Source organism: Dreissena polymorpha, chromosome 12 (genome assembly GCF_020536995.1).
Source record: "Dreissena polymorpha isolate Duluth1 chromosome 12, UMN_Dpol_1.0, whole genome shotgun sequence".
Classification (NCBI taxonomy): Eukaryota; Metazoa; Mollusca; class Bivalvia; order Myida; family Dreissenidae; genus Dreissena; species Dreissena polymorpha.
The window spans coordinates 68,832,875-68,838,938 of NC_068366.1; the positions used below are offsets into that span (position 1 = coordinate 68,832,875).

At 33.2% G+C, this 6,064-nt stretch overlaps 1 long non-coding RNA gene across 1 annotated transcript; it reads left to right on the top strand.

Annotated features, from left to right (window-relative positions):
• The first annotated feature begins 309 nt into the window (after nucleotides 1-309).
• Nucleotides 310-1,889, top strand: LOC127854315 (uncharacterized). The gene is made up of 2 exons (XR_008037024.1): nucleotides 310-806; nucleotides 1,533-1,889. It is a non-coding gene; the product is annotated as an uncharacterized LOC127854315 (long non-coding RNA).
• Nucleotides 1,890-6,064: the final 4,175 nt, after the last annotated feature.

Below are 6,064 nucleotides of genomic sequence, written 5' to 3' on the forward strand. Positions count from 1 at the left end.
AATAATATTGTATTAGTAGACCTTTCAATGAATTTAGTTTACATTGTTCGTAACTATATGAAACTTTTACCTATGTTCAATTCAAATGTTGTTTATTTGCTTGTACGAGTAATACAAATTTGCTTTACCTCTTTATAAATCAAAGTACTCAAAGTACTGGTGTTGCGATTTTGCTCAAATCGTGTGGTCGTTAAAACACTATACACCGTGATGCCAACCAATCACCTTTTTTGAAGATAACAAATGGAAGCAATGAAGGGTGACAGGCTGTCAACATGATATGATTTAGCTATTGTGGTTAAATGTAAATGCTGCTTTTTAAAACAAGCCATTGTCGTTTTTGCCAATTGGTAGCTTAACTGCGAAGATATAGAACACTTACCCAGTTCCAAACTTGACATATATTTAAAAAAAAGACAAATAATGCAGTTATTTCTAATTAGTACAGTAAGGTTTCTGGATCGTTCTTGCTGAAGTAAACGGGCCTCCGTGTGTGTAAAATAATAAAGTAAAAAAGACTAGCATTGCAGTATTTTTTTATTAGTACAGTAAGGTTTCTGGATCGATCTTGCCTAAGTACACGGGCCTACATGTGTGTCAAAGTATAAAGTAAATCCTTTCAGTGTCAAGTTAGATACGGCAATGTAAGTTAGTGAGTAATTTGAAACTTAAGGTCAATTTCAACCAGGCAGGGGGGCACACGTATACGGGAGCTTACCGCGTTTAAGTGAGAAAGTTGTTGCAAAACTTCAAAGATGGCGTCGTTTCTTGGATTTTCTTAAAGGAAGGGAGGATATTTTCACCCGGTAAGCCCTTTTGTATTTATAATTATTTTAAATGAATACGCCGTTTCGGCTCTCCGGTGTGTGTGCTTCCCTCGGTTTTTTGTTTCAAAATCGTAGACGTCGGGATAAAAAGTTATTGAAGGAAAACCGTCCACAAATCTTTTGTCTACTTACGGGACGTTCGAGAAATTGAATGTACAAATATCATTTTCTCTTATAATACACAGTATTGACACACGTGAACAGTAAAATATAAATAAAATCATGATTATTTCATTTTACCGACGCCGTTTTATCACTGATAATTAATTTATTGGCAACCATTATTGGTTTAACCCCCTTATTTGGAACTGACTTCCTTTTTAGCACATTTTGGGACCTGACTTCCAAATGACAAACAGCTCTTTCATATGAAAAAGAGCTTGACATGATATACCTACCCATCTTAAATAAAGTGTATATGTGTACTTCAATATTATAGTTTTATAGCATGTAACGTGGTGCAATATAAGTGTTTTCTTAATCACGTTACTTACTGTAGAATAATAATAATGCTGTTCGAAAAACCTGCCGACCAATTGAATCAATTCACCTATTTTCAAGAAGATGGGTTGTGTGGTGGCTGATGTACGAGATAATAGAACGTTTATCTTTCAGTAATATTATAATTAATTTCATGTATTTTATGACGTGTCGACCTTATTCTGCTATGAACTTTTTTTAACCATTCTTTTACTGTCTTTTCAGATGATGCAGGTTAAAGGGCGAAAATAAGTGCATCTTTCGTTGCAGTATATGTAATGAGGAATTTTACATCAGGGGAGGATTGAGATATCATGCCCCATTCATGGACAACATGAGTTTAAATGTAGAATATGCAAGAAAGAATCCTTCAACAGAGCCGGACTAAAACAGCAAATAAAAAACACGAACATAACAAAACATGTACAGCTGATGATTGTAGTGTTTTTGTTTTATTTATAAAGTCTGCATAGACACGTCTGACATATAATTGCTATGAGTGCTACTTACTTACACGTTTTATTCCGTATATGTCATGATGCTAGTTTCTCACTTTGTTATGAAAATAAACCATCATCTGTGTTACGTCATTTCTTCCTACGATGTCTCTGCATAAATTTTCAATTGTATTCAGCACTTACATACATGATAAAAAAAGATTTGGGTCGGATTTAATTCGTTGTGCATTTGACATATAAACATTACTTACGATTAGAAGGCAATGTTAGGAACAAACGAAATAATATTTCTAAGTGAACCAATACTTTATTCCCTCAATACAACAGTCATAAATAATATGTATTCACATAGGTATAAAAGAGAAAAAACATACATGTATAAAAATTATATTGATCACTTCTACTGAAATCACATCGTGTATTGCATTTGCACAAATCTTTCTATCCACTACAAATTCACATTTTGCGATTATAATATAGTGACCAACTCAGAACTGGTTTAAAAGAAGGTCGTCAAAAATGTGTCACATCAAAGTCACATACATGTATTAGTATCGTTATGGTAAAACGCGTCAAATGTCGTTGTATTAAATAAACAATTCATATTTAAGTATCATAAAAAAACATCCACCGATATGCATCTTCTAAGCAGAGGTCAGGTATTCCAAATTGCTTGATATATTCCGAATCGCAACAATGGCAGTATTTGGTTACATCAACCTTATACTAGTATCAAACCGGCTTAACCCTCTTCTGTTTGTCATTACACTTTTATTGCACGTATATGTGATTGTTTGGCAAGGTACTTCGACGTAATCTTTTTTGTTTGATTGGTGGGTTTTCATGTACCTATCGCATTCTAGAGCGGTACACACTTCGTTACGCCGTCTTTTTTAATCTTGGCATCCTACACATATATAACTGGCGTCTAGATATCTGGAAATAGTAAGCATATTATTCCGTTGGATGCATATTCAAACATAAGTATGTCCATATGTGTTAAAATAAACAGGTAAGAATTACACTGTGTTTATAATACCGTCGAATGTCTTATATTACATACACTAAATGTTAGCGTTAAGTACGCGATAAAACATATAATAATACAAATTAATAATAAAACAATTAATAGAAACAATGAAACTCTTGATTTCTTCAAGTGAAAATGTTTTCCAAGACATTCGCACCAATGCGGAATTCATTCACGAAAGTTATTTCGCATAAAACCTTGTAACATAGGAAAGAGCTGTTTATCATTTGGAAGTCAGGTCCCAAAATGTGCTTAAAAGGAAGTTTAGTTCCAAAAATGGGGGTTAACCCGTTATAATTCGGCATTAAATGAATTAATAGACATAACAACGCGTCGAGATAATAAAATATTCGTGATTTATGTTATATTTTACTGTACGCATGCACAAATACTGTTTGTTATGAAAGAAAATGATATTCGAACATCCAACATCTCGGATGTCAAGAAATTAAACAACAAATTGGTCGACGGTTTTGCTTCAATAACTTTTTGATTCCGACGTCTACGGTTTTGAAACAAAAAACCGAGGGAGCACAAACACCGTAGAGAAGAAAGGGCTTATTCATTTAAAAGAAATATAAATATAAACTGGCTTACCGGGTGAAAATATCCGCTACTCCCTCACGAAAAGCACTTAATCGACGCCATCTTTGAAGTTTTGCAACAACTTTCTCACTTAAACGCGGTAAGCTCCCGTATACGCGTGCCCCCCTGCCAGGGGTCAAGGTAAAATGTCAACAGAAAGGTCTTGCCCAAAGGGGTGTTTTGTTCAAGAATTAAGTAAATCCATTCAATAATAGAGAAAAAGTATCAACCATCGAGGTACTCGAACCCACAACCCCGAGTTTAACAGTCTCGCTCTTCAGGACTACGACTGGGCTATCTGGGCGGACACATTTGTCTCCGCAATATGTATTATTAAAAAATCAAACCATTTTCCGACAGCTTTTGGCATTTTCTGATTGGTCAATTTTTGCAACGGAAAAACCCGATGTACTTCTTTACAGATATATATATATATATATATATATATATATATATATATATATATATATATATATATATATATATATATATATATATATATATATATATATATATATATATATATGTTACCTATGGGGCGAATTGCAAGAGACAATCGCCCCGAAAACCAACCAGTATACGGTAAAAGCATAAACGTGTTCTCTCTCTACAGACCTAAACGTTCTGAAGTAAAGAAACAGTTATTTCGCTACATAAGACATACGATATTTGTAAGTTGTAAGGACTCCTATTAAAATATTGATATTAATAACAATATAATCGTTAGGAAGATACGTTTTTGGACGGTATTGTTCAGGTATTTAGTGCACACAGTTCGGTAATAGTTTAGCGCACTATGTAAGGGATTCTCGTTTTGCCATTTATATGCGCTGTTAATATATAATTTCACCGTTCAAGGTGTGTATTAGAAGGGTATAAGACGTGGTTAATTTAAGGGCTCCTCCGTCCCGTATTTGTTAAATCAAAATAATATACCAACTGTACTTAAGTGTTAGTTGTCAATTAAGTTCAATTTAGTTCCGTTTTAGCTTATTTTAACTGTAGTTACTAGTATATACTAGTTGGGGCCGTAATTTGATCAGATTCCTTTTCTTGAGGAGGAAGGCGAAACGTACACGCACGCCCTGGAGGTTCTTCAACTGAGCGGCTGCATGGAGGTTGATCACCGTTAAAGATGTTGCAGATACAAAAACATCTGTATTCGTCTTTCTTTAATTATGTTTAAGTACAGAATCTGGGTTGATCTTTCAAGGACGATGATGACTTGAACGATGATGATGATAGTAATTATGATGTTGATGATGCCGATAATTATTCCAAAGTATGTTGACACTAAACAGAATGATAATTTACTCATGACACTGAGTAATACATCTAATATTTGATTTAGAGCTGAGATGACTTAACACATACAATGCGGTTGCATGACGTCATAATTTTGCCAGGATTAATAACATTTTTGTAAAAATGCACCTTAAAAACTTCTTTTGATATATCGCTATTAAGGGCAATGGCATAACCAGAAACATTATTTCCCTCAAGTCAGTAAGGACGAGCTCATCCATTATTGAATTTTAGCAGTGAAATGAACAAACTTAAAATACCAATAAAGTGAAGGACCTCTTAATAAGATATAATAACATGATTTTACGATACATGTATAAAATTCTTTCAATAAACAAAGATAATCATCAACAGGTTTCAAATGTCATGTTTAGATTCTTATTCGAAAGCTTTTGTTTTGTTAAGTGTTTATATAAAAAACTATTGTAATTAAAATAATAAATTGCGTTTTATACTTCATTTAACCTGTTTATACGCAGCAAGTCGTAAGTATATAATTGTTTTAAATACAGTTATCAAAGTTAAATGTATGTATACAGTATAGTTCATTTTTATTTGAATTTAATTGTTATGATGAAATGAGATGAATGTAGTTTTTAGTTACACGTCATTGTTTTGTGAATAACTATATAATGAGTGTAAAGATAAGGGACCGCTAAACCTGATTCAACCCCCGGCAAGACCGTTCTAAGGCGATGACGTCAGATTGTTTAATGTAAGTGTCTGTTTGTCAATTGCGTCTATTTGCGCGAAATAGGTCGCTTTCTAAATGACCTCATACAGATTATAGTTCTCTTCTTCTGGCGCAACTGAGTTCGACATTGACGACATTATTAGTTAAATATTAGGCAGATATTGTTATGCTGTGTTTATCCATACAACCCAGTATATGAAACTCGAAAATAACGTTAAGGTTATGTCAATATGCTGTGAACGTGTGTTTGAGGAAGACAAAATCATAATTTACAAGCAAATTCGACAGCACATACTTTTACATTTAGGACTAATAATTTGTTATGACAATGTGTGATATCGATTAATAAAATTGTTTTAATATACTGCTGAACGACATTTATCACCTGTGAAAGCTTCTCTGTCCCTTATACACAACGTATGCATTAAATTATTTGCGCTATCTTCCAAAACATTATATCGAAAGATTCAACACAAACTGATTTAAGAGAACTTAAGAACGCACCAATTTGTACAAAACAAACCAGCCCAGTTACCAATCAGAACAGATACTCATTACATGAATCATATAAAATATTACAAACTAACGCTGTTGGCCTTATTGGAAACTAAAATCTCTTCGTAATATTCGATGTTTATTTTATTTTATGATACAAGCAAATCATAATCAAAATAATATTTTGTAA